The following is a 22,387-nucleotide window of genomic DNA, read 5'->3' on the forward strand; positions in this document are numbered from 1 at the left end:
TCGTCTAACTGTTTAGAACAAATCATGTTAAAAGTAAGCCAATCCAAGGGCAAAAAATAGTTGACTTTAGCAGGATCATGCATTCCTAAATCATTAACCTAGCTAATGCATGACCACCGCAATATCCCAACAAGTTATAAAGAATTGGAAATAATAAAAAAAGTTGTAGAAGAATATCTAAAATAAACCAAAGTAGGTGTTAAGCTAATCAATGGATCCATTAAAGCAGATGGCTTCATGAAAAAACAGGGTTTGGTAAAATCTTAAAATTAAATATTCATAAATATTTCAATCACAAGTAGCAACCATACCTATTCTTTTTCAATCAATTGAGTCTTCTTATCTTCTTATTTCTCTCGATCCGATGGATGGGATACACGAGATGCAATTTACACGGATTGACTCATTTATCATTAACAGCAACGGTAATAGCGGCAACATCACTACTACGGGCGGCAACTAATGTTGTCCCCTGTAACGTAATAGTGGTTCTCATCGCTAATGCCATGCGGATCTTGGAAAAAACTAAGGCATGCACTCATTAGTTTTACTTGAAAACTTTATAGAAATAATTGGATCAATGTTTTAAAATAATATAACAAGTGTCACAATACACTAATTTCCAATTTTAATAATAAATATTAATTTAGAGAAGTTAAAAATTCTTACCCAAACTAATGAATACAACGAATCTTGGCACTATTCTTTGTGTTTTAAACTTTTAAAATTGATTTTTACAATTGTATAATGTTTTTTTTTTTTGAAAATTTTGATGAGATTAGTAGAACTAACAACAAAATGAAAAAAAATATTAATAAACCTTAAGTTAATAGTTAAATCATAGATCATAATAAATATATAACAATATAAAAAGAACTACTAAAAGTAATTAATGGTAATGGATTGGAGATTTTAATGAAAAATACATAGCGGCATCGTTTAGAAAAATTATAAATGACAACTGACTATAATCAAACATGACCAAGACTCTTTGGAACCGTATTTGTCCTGGAAAAGTTCACATCTTAGTGTGGAGAGAAAGGTTACAGAGGCTGCACACAAAGCTCAACCTGGATTGAATCGGCATTCATCTTCAATCAACACTTTGCCCGCTTTGTAACAGTAGAGTTGAGTCGGAGATACATTTGGGTGCTCGGCCGCGATTCAAATTCGTTCCATACTTCACATGTGGTGTGACAAAATTCCAATTGCTTTCAACTGTATTGAAACATTGTTTCAAATGGACAACAACACTACTATCCCTCAAAAAAATAAAAAACATTGTTTCTGTAGTGCTCATGGCCACTACGTAGGTTATTTGGCATGCACCCAAAATCACCATGATCTCCAAGAATACACATGTATTTTACAAGTCTTTCATAAGTGGCAATTTTGGCTATGAATGGATGTATTTATATGTGGTATTTCTAGGGTCATGAATATAACCCAAATCCATACCCATAGGTCTTATGATCCATGGTTCATGTGGCTCAGCTCTTTATGTATCCATACATAAACTTAGTCTAACATGGATCATAAGCCCAACATATATAAATATTAGTAATTAATATAATTAGTCCCCATAGATTTAATTAGTCTCTTTTGATCACCAAACTAATCTCCAAATTAATTCTTGATCAATACTAATTAACTCATATGATTTCATATCAATATACTATAACTTATAATATATTAACAAATCATATATAACATCTTCTCTCAAAAGTCCATCCTAACAAATTGTCCTGATGATATGCAACCCAAATGGACCATGCTACTCTCGGGTCAAGTACATACCAATAATAGTTTTGGGCTTAGACATCTATTCCAATAGAAACATGAAGGGTGATAGGCTAAGGTCTCACAACACAAGGTAAACAGTATTACCAACCATTATCATTGAGCATTTAAAGTTTACATCATATTCGAAACAATATTACATTTTAGTTCTATACTCCATAGTCTAGTAAATAACTAGAGCAATAAATGCAAATCATTATGGCGTCTTAAACTTGTTCACTGATAGTTTCCTGAAAAGCATGCAAAAATGAGGGTCAACTATAAAATAGTTGGTGAGTTTACAGGTTTATAAAAGTACATCATTTCATTAAGAACATATAGATTTGTGCAACAAAAGTTCCAACTCAAAATGAGTGTTGAATGCCAAAGCACTTCGTTCACAACCTAGCCTAACGACTGTTGTTGCCTCATTCCCTCATGCCCATGGTTCCCATGCTGTCAATTCACAGAAATATGCACTCACGGTTGTGGGTGAGTGGAGGCTATCTACCCCAAATAGTTCTATCCATAAAATCTTTGGCTCGAAATACGAGTTAATAGGTTTTAGTTTGGTTCTCGGGGACTTAACATCCAAAGTTCATAACAAGAGTTCATAACATAAGTTCATAACATAAAGTTCATAAAAAAGAGTGTTCAAAGTTGATTAAGCTCATAAAAAAATATTGTTCCAGGTTCAATAAGTTCATAGATCAATATCGTACCAAGTTCAATAAGTTCATAAACCAAGGCTCAACAAGTCCACAAAATAGAGTTTAGCAAGTTCATATAACAAAGTTCCACAACTTCATAAAATAGTATGGATAGCTTAAAAAAGAGTAGCATACTTTCCACCCCAAAACATTTAAAAAAAAACTGAAAATAGGTGGAGCTGTGAATACTCACTAGGGAGAGTTTGTGGTTCGAGCTTTGCGGTTCGGTGTTGTAGAGATCGATTTCTACTATTTCCCTATGGACCAAATAGTTTATAGTGAGATACAATTCACTAAACGATTATCAAAGATCTACCTATCCAACTAGCGGTGTCGTAAAGTGCCCAAAGTTTGTTCGGTTCATTATTGGTATTATTTAATTGACGGTTCATTGTGTTTAAAAATCCATAAAGGTATGAAATGAACTCCAAAAATTGTAAAACTTTATATTTTGGTTCTAACAGAGGGTATTAGTTTCCAGATATTTTATAGACATTTTTGAAGGTCATTTTATATTTATTTGTAAACTAAAGCCAAAATAATATAGAAAATTAAAATTTATTGTTAAACAGTTCTAAAATTCTTAATTTAACTTTTACAGGTTCTTATATTAGTCCCAAGGTTGATAAAAATATTGGTTAGGGTCTTTGGGGCCAATGACCCGAATTTGGAAATTCATGCTCCAATTTAATGAAAAATGTAGATAAAATACCAAACAGTATTCAATTTGTTTGAAAATTTACATGGCATTCATACTAAGTGAGTACATTAATACTAAAATTTTTCAGATTTTTATCACTTTTGAAAACTCTTATTTGAATTTATGGCCATTAAATCGTTGTTTTTATAGAAAAATAACAAATTGGTTCTAGCCCTTGGGGTTTTTACAGAACATCCCTTGAAACCATGAGCTTACATAAACCAATTTGGCTAAAAATTATTTCGGCTCTAAATGGCGGTATTCAACACCAAAAAGTTTAGAAATGTAGCACTAACTAGTGCATGAGTTTCAAATGTAGCTAGAAGTTCAACAATTTTTGTACAATCTTATGTAAAATGTTTATTCATGGAATTTTAGGTCTTCTGAGATAAATGTGTCATGTTACGAAAATAATTTTCTCCAGATTTATTGTGGGGTTTAAGGCCTTTGATCATGTAATGAAATACTAGTGATCACAGAAAATGTTCTGTTTACGCAACTGTTTTGTAAAAATCTTCAAATATCGAATTCTTAATGTTTTACAGTGAGACCACTTGGATTAGAAATTTAACTCAGAGGAATACGTCTCAGAATTAAAAGATCATGATTTGGTCAAAAAAATGAGTGAGAAATGGTTTTTCAAAGCCGAACAATTGTTTCTTACAGCATGCATATTATTTTTGGTTGATTAAAGTGCCCATTTGGGTCATATGTTAACAAGAACAACATGCATAACCTCTATGGTTGAAAGTGAATAACCATAAACTAGCTTTTACAGAATAACAATGACTTTTAAGTGCAAGAATCAAATGCATAGATTTAGATTTATCCAAGACCCTAAAAATGAGTGTTTCGTTCTTGCTCTAAAGAACCCCTTGGAACCAAATCTTGCACTAGGATTTGCACCACAATTCTGATTTCTATCACATGCATGGAGTGAATACACATCCAAGATGTACTAGAAATGGCTTTTTCATATAAAAACACAAAAGTGAAGAAGAAGATGTAGAACTTGGTTTTGATGTTATAAGAACATACTAGTTTCCTTTAGATCTTATCTTTGGTTTGGTCCCAGATTTTCACCATATTTGACACATGCAATGTGTCTTGGTAGAAATATACAAACACTAAGATGGAATAAAAGGTTCTAGCCAAAGAGGAAGCATAAAGTCTGATTTTAGAAAGAAAATCTTTGGATTATACTTTTGGCTCATAATTCAAATAAATGAAATAAAGGTTCATAACATATGAATGTAGGATTAGACAATCATAGTATTATATTTTGGCTGATAGTTCAAATAATGATATGTCGATATTATTTCTAACTTGTGAGTAAATCAAATCATGATTTAATTAAATTCAGTTTGATAAATACTTAAACTAGTTAAGCACGTCCTATGTCCCATTAATAAATCAGGGTATTTAACTTACCCTTGAGTTGTGATCTATTGAACATGGTTTCATGTTTAGTTTTAAGATTGAAATTTGGCACTTTACAACCTAGTTGGAGTACTCACATATCAATGGGACTACTTAGTACAAGCTATGTACACTACTTGTTCCGAGGGATCTATTAAGTCGTGATCTAGCCCAACTTTTTGCTTCAAAAGCCAACTTCTGTGCACGCATGCAAATTGTTGGATTAGTCTCTAAGTCCATAACTATTTTGGTATGTACTTGACCCGATGGTGCATGGTCCTTTTGGGTTGCCTTCACCAAAGCAACTTGATAGGATGAATTATGGAGAGAAAGGATTAAATATGATTTATTAATATATTTTAATAAAGGAGAAATCATATTGTTTAATTAATATTAGTCAATAATTAATTGGTAATTAGTTTTGTGACTAAAAGAGATTAATTAAACTTAAGGGACTGGAATTGTAATTATAAGATAATTACAATTTGGGTCATGGATTGTCTTATATTAAGGAGTGGACGAATTCTATGGGAAACCCATGAGGAAATCGTCCAAGGCCTTAATTAAAGGAGTTCATGGGTTGCTTAGGGCTTAAGCATCCAAATTACGGTTTCCTTGTTAGATAACCCTAATAGCGTCATTATATATAGAACCCTTAAGGCTCAAAAACGTGGGGAACTTCTCTTCTAGGGTTAGAACACGTTTTGGGCAGCCTCCATCCTCTCTCCTCCTCATCCTCTTGCTCTTGGTGTTTGTGAACCATTAGAGGAGTGACATTTGTGACTCTAAGCTTTCTAAAGTCAATACAAGGACGACTTGGGATTACTATTGCTACATAACAATCAAGGTAATATCTTAAACCCATTCTTATGTTAATATGATTAATTTTATGCTAGAATTAGGGTTTATAGTTTTGAATAAATTGCATGTACAATAGAGAAACCTAGATCCAAGCATTAGGGTTTGTATGAGCACATAGGATGTTCTTATGATCAAAATCCATCAGTGGTATCAGAGACTAGATTGGTTTCTATTGTATTGATGCCTTGTATGTTGAAAAAATTTGATTTTTGTGATTCTGCATGATGGACTCGGCGAGTCCCACTGTGGACTCGGCGAGTTGCCCCTACTCGGCGAGTCCATGGGGGTACTCGGCGAGTTCGAGCGTCAGATGAAGCTATTTTTGGGATTTCTTGCTGTTTATCTTTGAGATACTTGCCTTTATCATATTAGATCAATATAAATCTGATTTTATGATATATTTGACTATATTCTTGATCTAATTGAATATATTTATCAATTAATAAAATATTTGTTTCCTTATGTGATAATTGATTAATTATTTTGATTAAATTGATAAATTGTTTTGCAAGAAATCATTTAATAAATTAAATATGGATAATTATGTGATTAATTGTTAATTTAGATTATTTGTTATTTGATCTTTGTGTTATGAAAAGTTTCACATTTTCCCCTTTAGGTTTTATAGTTTAAATTTGACCTCAAAAGTTTTGTTGTTTTGAAATTTAAATAGTTTTTTTGAAAGAGAGTGAAATTTAAATAGTTGAAACCCTAATGTTTTGAAAAAGGTTTCAAAACTTGCCCTCAAGTTTTGGAATTTAAATTTTGATTAATTGTTTAAATTTGATGTATATTTAAATTCTAAACCCTAATGTTTTGAAATGTTTCAAAACTTGCCCTCAAGTTTTGGAATTTAAAAGTTGATTAAAAGTTTAAATAGGAATGTTAAATTCTAAAACCCTAGTATTGTTTTGAAAAAGTTCAAATCGCACCCTTATGGTTTTATTAATTAATTAAGGTGTATAATTAAAAGAGGCTTAATAAATCCATATAGTTTTTGGTTTAAAATTTAATTGAACTAAAAGTATAATTGTTAAATTTGACCACCTAATATTTTAAAAGTGTAAAATACACCCTATACTATATATAACATTAAAAGTCTAACATTATATATATGTATGAGTAAAAGTTAGTCTTACCGTTAGTAGGTCTCATTCACGAAGCTAGTCTATAAGGGGTGTTTAAGGAAATTGCCTATAAAATGGCGATTGAATGGGTATCCACTCTTACCCACCGTACTCTTGACTAGTGGAAGGTCGTTAGCCGAACGGGTAGGATGGGACAAAACCTTCCATTATAAGTATAATGAAGTATAAAAGTAACTAAATGTTTTTCAAATTCCCAATCTTAGTTACTTAGGCAAAAGTGAATTGATGCAATTCCATGAAATTACACTTTGTACCCTTGCGAAGATGTTAGTGGAGCGTGTGTGGTTTACCGGCACACTAAATGGTTCTAAGCAAAGGTAGCAAAGGGTGACTCAATGTTTGTCATAGTTCGGTGGAGCGTGTGTGGTTTACCAGCACATCGAATAGGTGACTGTAACATGTGGGGGCACCATGTAGTTTGCATGGTTATTCACACCCGCTTTGTGATCCTCGGCATCCCAGTCACAAACGAGAGGGGCATATCGAGATTTAAACATGCCATTGAAATGTTCAATGAATCTCATAGGATCTAGGAGTTTTCATAGATTTAAAACATAAATTTCTTTTTAGTTTTTCATGGTGGAAATTAGTGAATCGTCATTCACTTACCTTCAAATGTTCTGCAACTTGGGTTACGACGTCCCTCTCCCGAGTTGTAGAATATTGTGTTGGGTCCTAGCCTTAGTATCTCATTTGGGTGATTTACTAAGGACTCAATCAATCAACTAACTTGAATTCGTTTTCTCCCATTTTTTAGATGTCAAAGTTCGACAACTATGGTCTTCCCAAATCCCATGGAACAAGCTTTCCACATGAAGATGATATTCCACGATTCGATCGAGGAACAAGAAATCATGCTTCACTTCCTCCACCTCCTCCAATTATTCTCCCTAACCTACAAGTTCAAAGGCTTGAAAAGTTCAAGATCACTCAAGCCCTTTTGGCAAGTAAACATAAACAAGGAAAGTCGGTGTGTGCATACGTCCTAGGGATGAAGTAACACATTGATAGGTTAAGAATGTTGGGATCCGTTGTCTGTGAGGAAATGGCTGTTGATTGGGTTCTTCAGTCACTTCCTAACTCATATAGTGAGTTCGTAAGAGAGTACTATATGATGAACCGCGACATGACCCTTATAGATCTCAACTATATGCTTATTGCTGCTGAATCAGCAATGGTTTGGCGTAATAGAAAAGCAAAGTTGATTGGTGAATCTGCTTTCAAGACCTCTATGGATATAGACAATAGCAATGAAAGACATGCTATGATCGAAAAGTTTGATCATAAGAGAAAGGCAATGTCTGAAGTAGTTCCATGTCATGTTCCAAAAGAGTCGATTTGCTTTTATTGCCAAGAGAAAGGGCATTGGAGACGAAGCTGCCCTATTTACCTAAGAGATCTAAGAGATGGGAGAGTCAAAACGTATGGCTTTGCTTTAGGTAAAATCCATTGACTAACTCTTTTAAGCTTCATTCTAGATTCTTAATACATAATGTGATAATATTACAATTGATGTTTTGTAGGATCGAAGAAAAGAAAGGAAGCTTAAGGGAAGAAGTGAGCAGAATCTAACCGTGAAGAAATGGATTTCGATCGCATTACTTGAAGATTAGATTCTTGAGCTACTACTTAGAGTTAGAATTAGATTTCTAAGAAAGATGTATTAGCATAGTTTTTTAATGAACTGCATTTTAAGGACAAATTTTTCCACAATAAAATAAATTTTGTTTTTATATTATTTGTTTATCCTTACAATGGTGTGTATGAAAAAATTGATGTTTGAATGTTTCTATTATTAGCAACAATGGATTTGATTCTTAATTATGGAAATGTCAAAAATTTACCAAATAAGAAGAGTTTCTCATCGCCCAAGTTTCAGTTGGATAGAAATTTGGAATCACGCAACTTGGTTGCATGATGAATGAGAAATTTCATATTTGGAAATTAGACTAATTCGTTGACAAAGTGTCAAGTGAAGGACTAGGAGATCGAGTACACAATGTTGTGTATTGATCAAAGTCCACCATAAGAGTAACAAAGATATTCGTCATCATTTACTAAAGGTTTAGTAAATATGATTATACTTATAAGATTAAGTGTAATTCTAAAATTGATTGAGAAAGTTTAAATCAATAGCAGAACGAATAAGAAGAATCAAGTAGGCAGAAAGATAAAAGTTTCTCCATTCTAAGAAGAAGGGAGAGTACCTTTTATGCTTTATGATTAGTCTTAACGATTAAGAACCATATCTCAATTGATCCTCTAAGTGAGTCTTAGTAAAATTGTATGTCTAAGAAGAGGAATCAAGAATTGAAGAAATGGTTAAATCAAGAAGTCAATCATACTTCGTTCCAAAACAAGTCTTAGAGTTAAGATTGTGACATTGAGTGATAAGTATTAAGAAGGTTTATAACATTCATCAAATGTGGAAAGTTGTGATGTCTTGGATAAGACAAAGATCAACTAGGACCAATTTATGAAGTGTTTTGATAAAAACTACGCTAACTCTTGAATATTTGTTTGTCAAGAAATGGTTATTAACAAGAGAATCTTATATGTCAAGGAGTAAGTGGGAGTCTTAATGGTCTTGAAAGGTTTCAAGAACAAATCAAATAAACCTTATCGATCATCACTAGCACACGAGTTGAGGTTTACAACCTATCGTGTTGACATTATTTTGTTTCTGTGCTAATCCAATCGAGTTAATTATGCATGTGAGTCCTATGAGTTCTCATTTGAATGCATAAAAGGAAAGGACCTTGATCAATGGAAAGTACATTGATAAGAAAATGTGAGATTCTTAACTGCTTGGAAGATATGGTAGGCAGTTGTGCTACCATAAGGCAAGAAATCGAGATTAAGAAAATTCGATCCATATGAGTTTGAATTTGTCGTAAACTTTGGTTTTAACAACTTCACATGGATAGGAACACATACACCGTTTAAATCTAAGTGTCATAAGATTTCCTCCTTCATGAAAATGATTGTGAGGAAATGCTTTCACTAAGAAAGATTTTAAGAAGATAGTGATTGTAAAATTGCATTCTCGAATTCGATTATGGTTACGGTATCTCTTTCCATGATTAGAATTGTGAGGTTTGGCAATTAGTCTTAATGGTTTAGAAATACATATGAACTATCTAAGGAAAAGGTGTATAAGTTCAAGAAGCCTTGATAAAAGATTATCAAAGCACTAGGTATTAGAAACATGAACTTAAGAAATTCAATAAGTAATGTTTTTCTGAAAGTTAGGCTGTTTCTGAATACATGTCAAAACTAGTGGGAGCATAAGTGTTATGTTTATAATAATCATCATGATAGTGGGAGCATAAATGTTATGATTGTATGATTATTAAGGAAAGTATTGCAAGTTGGCAATATTAATTATAGAAAACAAGACTCATTCTTTGCAAAGTTGTAAGGATGGAATAGTTGTTTTGCTATAATTAAGGGAGAGAATATTATGCTTCATTTCAAATCTAAAGGCTTAGGTTGTGGAATGTTAATAACTTAGTCAAAGAAACATAGTGTGTTCTTAAAATTTCGATTATGATTACGGCATTCCTCTTCACAATTCGAATTTTGAGAACATAGCAAATAAAACATTATGGCAGAAGATTGATGAAGTATCAAATCTTTATGTAAGACATTTTGCATCGTGTCCAATACGCTTCGGGTATTGGATCAATTGCAAATGCTATAATATTTGACTATTCTAAAATTTACCAAATGTCTAGCGCATTTAGAGGGAAAAAGGACAAGCATTGGTTTTGACTAAAATAATTAAACAACTATCAAAGGACAATCCAAAGTTTGCCGAGGATTGGTCACTTGTGAGTAGTTGGAAGTATAATATTGAAAAATATGGAAATGTTTCCATATTGGATGGACCATATCGACATTATTATGAATAGATAAGATTCTATTAAGAATGAGTTGTCATATGGAAAATATGGAAACGTGTCCGTATTGGGTATTGAATATTGAAAATCTATGTCTAGATTAGGAACTTTTATGCAAAAGGATGTTCAAAGCAATGTACTTTGAGTAAGAGACATCATATCTAAGAAATTGTATTGTAACAATCTCCGATAGAGAACTTTGTAATATCATTGGCAATAGTCTTTGTGACTTTGGTGCAGTGATATTACGAAAGGATCATTGCATAAAATGTTAGAATCTAGAATATTCTATAAGTGGCAAGAATTTGATATTCTTTCACTTATGAAAAAGGATTTGGAGTTGTGAAATGAGTATGATTGGAAATGTGTTCAACGTGATCTATTTCACAAAGTAAGAACCATAGGTAAACATTGTGTGCATGCTAGGAGCATGGGACAAGTGTTGTAATTCAAGTAAGAAGTTGATTAACCGAAACGACAAATAATGAATAATCGATATGGTGATAAATAAAAGGTGTTTTATTTATGCTCAAAGGGTTGAGGCCATATGGGATTACTATTATTCTTGTGTTTCACTTTGCATGTTTTGACTTCCTGAATAATTTAATTGGTTTAGAACAGTCAAATTATTCGAACGGGCCACAGTCGTTCATATGTTGGAAGTAGGTATGAATGAAGACTGTCATGAATTGGTGTGTGGAATGTCTAAAAGAGTATTAGACATAAGCAAATGTTTGCTGCAACATTCATGAGTGCTTATGAATATGATTTGACCATTGGACTAAACCCACGCTCACTTGGATCACTCCATGAAATTGTATCACGAGTGATTGGTGAGACGATAACATCTTATATTCTTGAAACCGAGATGTGTGAGTTGTATCTTGCAAATCGGTTGCACATTGATAATATGTAAACGCACTAGTAACTTGGTGTTATAAAACATATTGTTGTGTGTAATTCGGTGGGTGAGTGCAACCAAGCATTGTATCAAAGTTTATCCCTTCCTTTTATCCAATATAGGATAAAAGCGATATCTTTGGGCCCCTCGATGATTTAGTGATGACAAACGTAAATGCTCGGCCGGGCTAGGGCTAATTTGATTTGTTCAATTAGTCAGTCGTCATAAATCGAAATTCGAGAAATAGTACAAAGAAGAATGGTTAGAAATCATATCTTATGATATCTAGAATGGAGGAATATATGATCCCTTATCTAAAGGACACGCGTATCTGATAGGATCAGAGTTGACAGCGGCTTTGGAAAGCTACGATTGCAGATCAGGATCTAAAGTCATACGCATAATAGTTATTAGACTTATCCAAGTGGGAGATTGTTGGATTAGTGTCTAAGTCCATAACTATTTTGGTATGTACTTAACCCGATGGTGCATGGTCCTTTTGGGTTGCCATCACCAAAGCAACTTGATAGGATGAATTATGGAGAGAAAGGATTAAATATGATTTATTAATATATTATAATGAAGGAGAAATCATATTGTTTAATTAATATTAGTCAATAATTAATTGGTAATTAGTTTTGTGACTAAAAGGGATTAATTAAACTTAAGGGACTGGAATTGTAATTATAAGATAATTACAATTTGGGCCATGGATTGTCTTATATTAAGGAGTGGAGGAATTCTATGGGAAACCCATGAGGAAATCGTCTAAGGCCTTAATTAAAGGAGTCCATGGGTTGCTTAGGGCTTAAGCATCCAAATTAGGGTTTCCTTGTTAGATAACCCTAATAGCCTCATTATATATAGAACCCTTAAGGCTCAAAAACATGGGGAACTTCTCTTATAGGGTTAGAACACGTTTTGGGCAGCCTCCATCCTCTCTCCTCCTCATCCTCTTGCTCTTGGTGTTTGTGAACCATTAGAGGAGTGACATTTGTGACTCTAATCTTTCTAAAGTCAATACAAGGAGGATTTGGGATTGTTATTGCTACATAACAATCAAGGTAATATCTTAAACCCATTCTTATGTTAATATGATTACATGTATGCTAGAATTAGGGTTTATAGTCTTGGATAACTTGCATGTACAATAGAGAAACCTACATCCAAGCATTAGGGTTTTTATGAGCACATAGGATGTTTTTATGACCAAAACCCATCAGAAATGACAAGGTTCTAGATGAGTCCTAACGTGAGTTTTGACGGTTGTCACACCTAAGATACCATATATGATACATAACTTCTCACATAACAGGCCCCGCCCACTGAGATATGGGCCCGACTCACACTTGCATAACGGGTCCCGCCCACTGAGATACGAGCCCCTACCCAGACTCGCATAATGGGCCTCACCCACTAAGATACAGGCCTCGACTACTAACCATATAACCATATAATCATATAGCATTCAGACAGATGCGAAAATCACAAAGATAGTAGCATACTGCATAACAATCAGGCCCCGCCCACATATAAATCAGATATGCATAAATTGATACTAGCATACAAAATAACCATCGGGCCCCCGCCCAGTAAGCATATAAACATATACACATACAACAGTCACACAGACATCTAGCACTCTACATAGCAAGCCATAGGCTAGCATTGGTGCCTTCGATCCACTAAACATAGTGAGCAAACTCACATCGCACTACTAAATCCCGTAGATAAATATATTGTTGCTGGCTGATTGATCCCCGAACTATCGAAAACTAAAACAACACCCAATCAACATTTGGGTCCGAAACCATATCCATAATCCATACTTGGGGTAAAAAGACCAATTTACTCCTCACCTAGTTTGGACCAAGACTTAGGCCCAAACCATAAAATCCACAAGGCCCAAATTCCAAATTAGGCCCAAAACCATCATAGGCCTTCATAAAATAATTAACAACCCAAAACCTGATGGCCCAAAAGGGACAAAGACAACTAGCCCAAACAGATGGCCCAAACCGAAGCCCAACATGCAAAAGCGTTCCTAACGGGATATGCAGGGCGTACCCATCTGTAAGCTAAGAGTACTCATCGATTGGCTTGTATGTTGCATATATAGACTTGTACGCCCAACGTACTCACCCAATAAGCTAAATCCTTCCTTTAAGCTTTTAATGTAGAAATCTGGAATTCTAAACCACATATATCTGAGTCCAATAAATGTCTACAACCATAAAGTCACTGACTTCGTGACTTTGCATACCCGAACAAGACCCAACCTCAAAATATATTCTACCATAATGAAAAGGACCCAAACTCATGCATGGATGGGTTTGAGCCCTAAAGGTGCCAACTTTATGAACCTTGAAACTCAGAAATTACAGGAGGGAAACTCAAAGCTTCTGGAGTGGCATCAAGCCACTAGATCATATCCATGGGGTAAAAAAGGAACTAAACTCATGAATGATAGATCTAAGACATCAATGATCAAGTTTATAGCTTTATACCTCAAACAAGATAGAAATGAGGCACATAATCAAGATCCATAAGCTCTTCCTTGATCCACAACCTTGCACCAATCTTCTATTTCTTGTATATGGACGAAAACATACCAAAAGAGGACACCATGAGCTAAAAAGACCATCATGAAGGCTAAAGGACGATTTCTAGGGTTTTGAGAACTTGGAGGCTGGTAATGAGGCCAACCCCAAAGACTTATTGATCTTATATAGGGTACATCATCAAGATTATTGTTTTCAATATGTTGCATGTGTGCCCCACATACGTACCCGAAGGCGTGATCCTGCCTCGTATCAGTACAACTCGCGTACATCATTGTACGCCCTACATATAGGCTTTAGAAATAGTACGACACACATACACATATGTACGCCCCGCATACTGCTTAACCCCCTTAACCTAATATACTCTGAAGGCCATAACTTCTTCATTATCAATCTAATTTTGACGATCCTTATATCCATGAAAAGGTAACAAGAAGCTCTACGCTTAAATCAGCTCAAACCTGCCTTACCATATCCCGAGCGAAAATCCAATTTCCATAAAAGCCCTAACTGACATATTACCAAAATACCCCTTTAGCTCTTAACACAATCCGAAAACTTGGATCATCCAAATTTCATCATCCATTGCAAATGAGTCCACATATCATTTCTTCAAAGGTCCTAAGACTGCTAATACCCAAATCATTGATCACCACCCCTAAGTGGAAACGATTCGAAAAAGGGCCTTATAACTCTCCCCACTTAAATTAGATTTCGTCCTCAAAATCATTCCTTACCATCCCCGGCACACCAGACGACTTGAGCCTCATGGCCACGTCCTGAGCATACCACAACCTTCCTAAGGAAACCGAAACCAAACCTAGCAGAGCTCTTCAAACCGATGATGAACGAATCATTTCTCCACCTGAAAATAATCCCTTGCAAAATAACCACACCTACTCAAACTAAAGTTTGGAATATCGAGATGGTCTGACTTCCTGACAGACCGCCCATATTGAACCATTTCTAACTCCATTCTATTTATTACCTAACTGACTACTCAATTTATGATAACTCGAGGTTCCCAGTAAAAAACAAAATCACATACGAATTAGTGTTGCTGAACGCATATACTTGATAGAAGGCTCGTATAATCCATCGAGTAGAGGATTCATCCCTAAAACAGTTGGACTCAGACGAGAGCTGTGCAACAGAGTCAAATCATTTACTATGTGATTGTTTAATCCAAACTGCAAGTGACCTAGCATATCCTCCAAATAACAAACGACTCAACACACAAGTTCCAAATCAATAATACCACCTTGACTTATCTTTGATGCCCTTCACATTTAGAACCAATCCAAGACACAATCATAATGGCTTGACCTATCATAAAGATACCCCTATTCTTATTCCATTAGAAGGAAAACATGCACATAATCATGCGCGATTCCCAACTCGATATTTTACCTAAAACCAACTTGATACTTAACTCATATCCTGAGATCCACGAATATGCACTTGTATTTTACCAAAAACCTTGTTATTCACTTCAACCCCTTACTAGACCGAGATATAAAGGTTCCCAACCATCACTGAGACTACCAGTCTTGCACCTGGTCCCACCACCAGGTTCCCAAGAGTCCAAATAACAAGGCTACCCAGTCAATAAACCCCTCTGCGTCACACCCTGACCAGCCACTTAATCGTGCAACTCAAGATCCAAACCTTGACCCAACAGTCTCTACCACATCTCACCTAAATTGCTAAAATCACATAGGCCTCGCTCACGGGTCCCACCAAAACTATACCATGGATCGACCTCGCCCACGGGTCACATCTCGAGAGCTATACATGTCCAAATCTGCCCAAGATCCCAATGGTCCTCAACTCAGAACATAAAGATATTCCTCAACAATACTAACCAACATGCCTACGGTATGAACTGATTCCCACTTGATGCTCATGACCACCTCCACCGATAGTTTACCTGGAACTGGTGAATGCTACAATTCCATCACAGTCTTAAAACACTCCTAACCAACCATGGTTACAACCCATGGCCTTAACGTACCCTAACTATCACAACCACATGCCTCCTGAGTCGAAACCTACACCCAGTCAGGTGTTCAGGTCACACTTTGAATCCCCAAACCCTCAACCTGTACTCAACCACAAGCCTGCTATGCTTAACAAGGAAGACGCTGATCAACAGTTGGAAGTTTCCTGAACTCCCACTTACAGAATCACAATCTAAACGGCCACTCGGGTCGTCTGTCTTCCTGTGTAAGGTCCTGAAACGGATCTTACCAGTGATCAAACAACAATCAAAATCAATAATAATAGAGAACAAGAATGAAAACAAGCTTGCACATGCTTCTATTAGGAAAAATGTCTGGTACAACTTGTGGAATAGCAGTCGTGAACTATGTGACATCAACAACCACTAAATGACCTAGCACACCTCTATATATACTGGACTTGGGCTGGCCTTAGGTTTATGGTCGTTAACAGGCTTACGTCCGTAAATTCATAGTTGGCCGTAAACTACACAAAAGCTACCAAAACCTGCATATTGGTTCAAAAGAACCTATTACATTGAAACCCTAGACCAAACCATTAATTAGACCCTTCAATCTCCCCCTTGGTTTGGTGCTAGCTTGAAGTCAATCTTTGTCCACAATAATCACATTGTCTAGCCCCACAGCTCTATTCCACATCCACTTGTTAATAATCTCAGCAACCATAGTGGTGTATTCTTTCGCGGCTGACTCAAATATCTCCTCAGCAGCCCTGATTTGATAATGGCTTAAATGATGAATGTCCCGTTTACTAAACTGGAACAAATCCCTTTTATCATACAAACGAATGCATCCCTCCTTTAGTTTGATGACAACAGATGTCGTGGTTTCATCAAATACCCAGTAGAGCATAGAGCTTAAGGGTCCATCCGAGTAATCTTGAAGAACAGGAATTTGTTTGACCTGATTTGTAGCAGGCCACATCACCACCTGGAGTGGATTACCAGTTTTGGGATCAATGACATCAGGATACTACTTTATCAAAAATTTAGCAGTCTTCATAGATGGAAAACCCTTCTTTACTTGACCTTCCAAAAAGTGTTTGACGCTAGTTTCTTTCTGAGTATCCATCGGGTTTGAAAAAGGGAGATTGAGACAACTCTGAAAGATCCACCTGGTCCAAGAATTAAAATCATGACAATCTTTATAGAGCTCTGTATTGTTGTTCTTTCTGCAAACAATCCACATTTTCAGGGGATCATGAAAACCCCAAGATACGATTCCTAACTGATCACCATACGTGTCTCTAAACCTGACGGCTTCGAGATCCATAACAGTGATTGTGGATTGATTTCATGGTACATTCTTGTGGGAACTCCTCTTGAACAAGAGTTTTCCCTTCTCGGAGGTTCGACTTGTTTATCTCGAATAATCTCTGCAACATGTGGAGCATGAGCAGCCTCTTCTTCAAAACGATTCACCACTCGAGAAGTCTGAGCAGTTGGCACGACAATAGGATGAGCCTGAGAGTGAAGATCGATTCTATACTCATATGCGGATGTCTTATACTTATCACCAAAGTCTTCTTCAAGCTTCTTCTTGAGATTATAATAGCTGGAGGTCAGAAGATTGAAATGATCTTGGAGCTCAAAGATTTTCCTGGACTTTATTGCCTTATCTTCTTGGAGATCAGAAACTTGAAACATCAAATTTGTATTCTCATTCAAGAGATCTTCAACTCGAATGCTGAGCTCAATATTTTTCTGATCCAACACATTTACTCTCTTCTAAAGTTCATCAATCACGGAGTCATCTTCTCTTGACTGACCTTCTCTAAAAGCAATTCCTTTACCCATAGAAGAAGGTGTGGCAGCTTGTTTTTGAGCAAGATGCAAGGCCAAACACACAGAGGCCGCATCGAGATCTGTTCTTGGAGGAGAGAATCCTGGTGGAACAAAGGAGCCACCGACTTCAAAAAATGTGATAGGGCCTTCACGTAAAGGTTCTGTAGTTACAATAACAGGAGTGGCAGTTGGAGTAAATGGCAAGCCCTGAGACAAGCTAGAATCCAGATGTGACAACCCATAATTTAGGGCTATTATTATAACCGCCAATCTATCCGTGAATCTCATGTTAATCCAAATTATTGAGTTTTAGTACATCTAAGGTAAAATAAATAATTTTATTTCAATTATTACATGATATCAGATGATACCTTACTTCCAAATGTGTAAACTGTAATCCGAATCAAACCGCTTAAACGGCAACGCTAATTAATGCGTTTGAAAAACTAAAAATTTGCATTACGTAGTTTTGAGCAAAACAAAAATTAAAATATCATACTACATTTTCCTCTCTTTCCAAAAATATAAAGAACATCCAAAACAGAGTTCGTATGCAAAAGATACGTGAGTTTTAAGAAAACAGACAGTAAAACACTGTTTTTCTTTAATCGCGTAAAACTGAATCGATCCGTTGAGGCCCTTACGATTTGCTGATGGGATTTTCGAGAGCGTTTTTGGACTCAGGCTACAGTCTAATATTTAATTTCACACTCAAAATATTTTTAATAAAAATATTCACAAAAATCGCGAAACGGACACCGCGAGCCGTTTAAACCTAGAATTTCAAACGCAATTTCCCAGAGATCCGTAACTCCAAAAATTAATCCGTTTGATGTTCCAGAATCCTTGAATTATACTCTATCTAACGGTACTTTCAAAAAGAATTTTCGATGCACGAATCCCGAGGCACCCAGTTTTGTGTGTTTTGGGCAATTAATGAGGGAATAACCCATGTGGGGCCCACATGTGACACAAGAAGGTAAAAAGTCCAGATTTTCTTCCCTTCTACTTCTTCCCCACGTTCTTCTTTCCTCCCCCTCTCTTCTTCTTTGTGTGCAAGTCTATCAAAAATGGTACAATGCTTGGTTGGAGGTATGGCCACAAAAGAGTGTATGTGTTCCTCTTCTAGTATAAATAAGAGCTCTTAGAAGCCATTAAAGTCACCAATTCACAGCCACTTCTCTCAAGTTCTCTCTCTCCTTATTTCTCTCTATTCCTATTGATTTCTTGATCATCACCCTTAACCACCACAACCCCATCATATACCACCACCTCTTATGCCGTTGATACTGCCGCTGTAAGTACTCATCCCCAACATTTGTTATTTATTTATTCATTTTTTTTATGATTGAGCTTTGACGAGGTCCTGAATCATTTTTTTTATCGTTCATGAAACTTCATGTAGATGAACACACAAGGTAAATTACCTCCTGTGCAATTGAGTTTAATTGATTTTACTCTTTGTTACATTTTACTTACTTAAATAATGCCCTCAAAGTTTGTTGATGTTACGAAATCAACCCCCACACCTTATACGTCCATTTCAAGATTTACACAATCCTCCCCTCCACTTCAAAGGTTTCTACAAATAGGACCCTAAGTCCCAAACTTCAATTCCAAAATAATTCTTAGCTCCCTCCCAAAGAATTTGTTTACAAAATTATTCATAGGTTCCTAAAACATCATTTAAAATGTTCAAAACCTACCCTCCTTGGAAATCTGTTACAAAAACAAGTCCCAAGTCTCAAACCTGTGTCTATTTTATTTATTTTAACTCCTCTGTAGAGATTTATTTGCAAAATAAATCCTAAACTCAAACCTAGAATTTAAATAAACAATTTTAGTTCCTTATTTGGAAATTATTAACAACCTTAGTCTATTTAATATATTTAAATTCGTGAATGGATCCCATACATTGGTTAAATTTCCAAACAACTCTTCACATATTAATTTATGTTAATATTTCTAGGAAACTAAATAAATCTCGACGATTCGTATTCACGGCAATATATCTCGCTTTTTCTCGCAACAATTACTCGACAACTACACATTAAGGTGAGTGTTACGGCCCCACTTTTACATATTTTCGGGGGGGGGGGGGGGGGGGGGGATACATGTAGTACTTTTATATCTAGTATATATCTATTTTCTAAATTCTTTGTTTAAACAAACAACACTGCCGTTTTTATGCAATATAATTCACACAAAAATATTATTTATCACGCTACTACTTACGGGATGTGTACTAAGTAATATTTATCATACAAAATACACAAAAAAATATCATTGTTTTGTGTAAATACTTTACCAGTTTTAGAAATAATTGTTTAAACGCTTACATGTTAAGTAAACAGAATCGTTTTAAACCTCAATACTTTTATATGTTATTTTGTTAAGATAATACGATTAATAAAAATACCATATACGTTCCGACAAAAATTATGCTAAAACTGTATAGCCGGTTACCACCTCATACATACATAGAAACATATAAGTTTATATAGTTATACAAGTATTGTACTCTTCAATGTGTACGCTTATCAAATATACTTGTCAATTACCTGTTTATCCGTATCTGTGGTTGTTAAGTTCAACCTTAACTTCATCCGTATATCCGTATGTCTGTTTATGACAAAAATATATAGGTTTATACATTTATACAAGTTATAGAACTTGTATCTTAGGCTCATACATGTGCTTGTGTACACTATACTAAGTTTTGTCAACTGTTTAAACAAGTATCGTACACTTTATATGTATGATTATCAAAATATACTTGTTGTTTATCAGTATCTACGGTTGTTAAGTTCAACCTTGGCAGATAATTGTATCCGTATATCGGTATGTTTGTTTATCCGTATTTGCGGTTGTGAAGTACAACCTTGGCTGAAAACTTTATTCGTTACCCGTATAACCATGGATTTGGTTTCTTTCAAACACAATTTTAAGTATGGAATTACTTATGGAACATAACGTTTTGGCTTCAAAGATTCATTACAAACACAATTTTAAGTATGGAATTACTTATGAAACATAACGTTTTGGCTTTCAAAGATTCATTACAAACACAGTTTTATGTATGGGTTTACTTATACAAACTATACATTTTGGCTTTTAAAGACTCATTGCAAACGCTATTTAACTGTTGTTATACATACAAAGATAATACTTTTTAGACTTACTAAAAGTATTACTGCGTTAGCAGAAAACCTGTGACACTCACCAACCTTTGTGTTGACTTTCAAACTTACATGTATTCTTAGGGGATCATCAGACAGGCTTTCAGGAAGAAGATTACTTGTGGATTGTAGACGACCTAGCTAGCTTGTTCCTATTATTTGCTTATCTGTTAAAGGCAACTACTGTACTATTATTATCTGTAAGAACCATGTATCCAAACTTAATGATGGAATACAAATGCTATTTTGTTTATCGTTGTACTTGTGCTATATATTCAGTTTATCTGTGATCCATGAACTTGGTCCCACTCTCGGCGTGTTCCGCCTTGGCCGGGGGTGTGACACCAGATGCCCGAACCTTGGATCTCGTCGTCTTCTTTTGACGGACGCTGCGAAGTCTGGTCTTTTGAGAAATCACCTTGAAGTGGTTCAGATGTAAGTGAGGCAACATAAAGGGGAGGAATCCCTGACACTGTCACCATTGGAATTGAAGAAACAACCACTTGTTCTGTAGTTATGGGTGTTGATTTGAGAACGTCTTCTGTATCCCTACTCTTTGTTGCCATGTCAGCAATATAACTGAGATTATCTAGTAGCGAGTTAAGGTTGACATTTAACAGAAAATCATCATTAGTTCCAAAATTAGTTGAAATCTCATCTCTATCAAAACTTGTGAGATCAAGGTCTTCATATTGATTAGGCTCAGTAGTATTCTTGGAAGACCCTTCATTGTAATCTCCTTCAACTTGGACTGTTTGTAGGTCATGCTCCTAGGCTACTGACACAGTAGGAGCAACAATCTCTTCTCCTTCTTAATCTGACATGGTGATCACATCTCCTTCTAAGATCACCTTTTCCGACGAAGTGGGCTCCGATGATATCTTATCTGAAGATCTGTGTGACTTGGTGACTTCATTCGGCTCAGCAAATCGTCCGAACTTAACCAATGGATACAACCCCTAAAAGATCACCTTCCCCTTGCGATTTTGTTTAATGAGCCCAATGGTGTTAGGGCCCAAGGACTTCACATCGAGTGTTTCTCCCTCCTTTACCAAGTCAGGAAATTGTTTATTGATAAAGAGCTGAATGAACTGAGGGTACATTAGGAAGGTATCCCGAGTAGTGGCATTAATGTTGAACACAAACTCGTCCAGGATAAACCTAGAAAAGTTAAAGCTGATCCCCGCAGCAAGAGAAACAATAGTGCCATTGTTTCTCAGGGATATTTCATCTGCACCGGACCTTCTGCCGGAGATGCAGGTCACGAACACGTGGGATAGAAATCTCCAATATGGCAGCAGACGTTTCTTCATTGTAGGTGGAGAATCACCTTCGTACCCCATCTTCCTTAATATCTTCTGAGCATCTTCAATTCCAATCTCTATGGGAAAGCTCGGAAGGTCGTTGATCAGCAGGATC

At 35.6% G+C, this 22,387-nt stretch overlaps 1 long non-coding RNA gene across 1 annotated transcript; it reads left to right on the plus strand.

The window, feature by feature from the left end:
- The first annotated feature begins 18,645 nt into the window (after positions 1–18,645).
- LOC128131460 (uncharacterized) lies at positions 18,646–21,180 on the plus strand. The gene is made up of 3 exons (XR_008229378.1): positions 18,646–19,086; positions 19,759–19,844; positions 21,064–21,180. It is a non-coding gene; the product is annotated as an uncharacterized LOC128131460 (long non-coding RNA).
- Positions 21,181–22,387: the final 1,207 nt, after the last annotated feature.

The sequence above is a fragment of the Lactuca sativa genome, chromosome 1, assembly GCF_002870075.4.
Source record: "Lactuca sativa cultivar Salinas chromosome 1, Lsat_Salinas_v11, whole genome shotgun sequence".
NCBI lineage: Eukaryota > Viridiplantae > Streptophyta > Magnoliopsida > Asterales > Asteraceae > Lactuca > Lactuca sativa.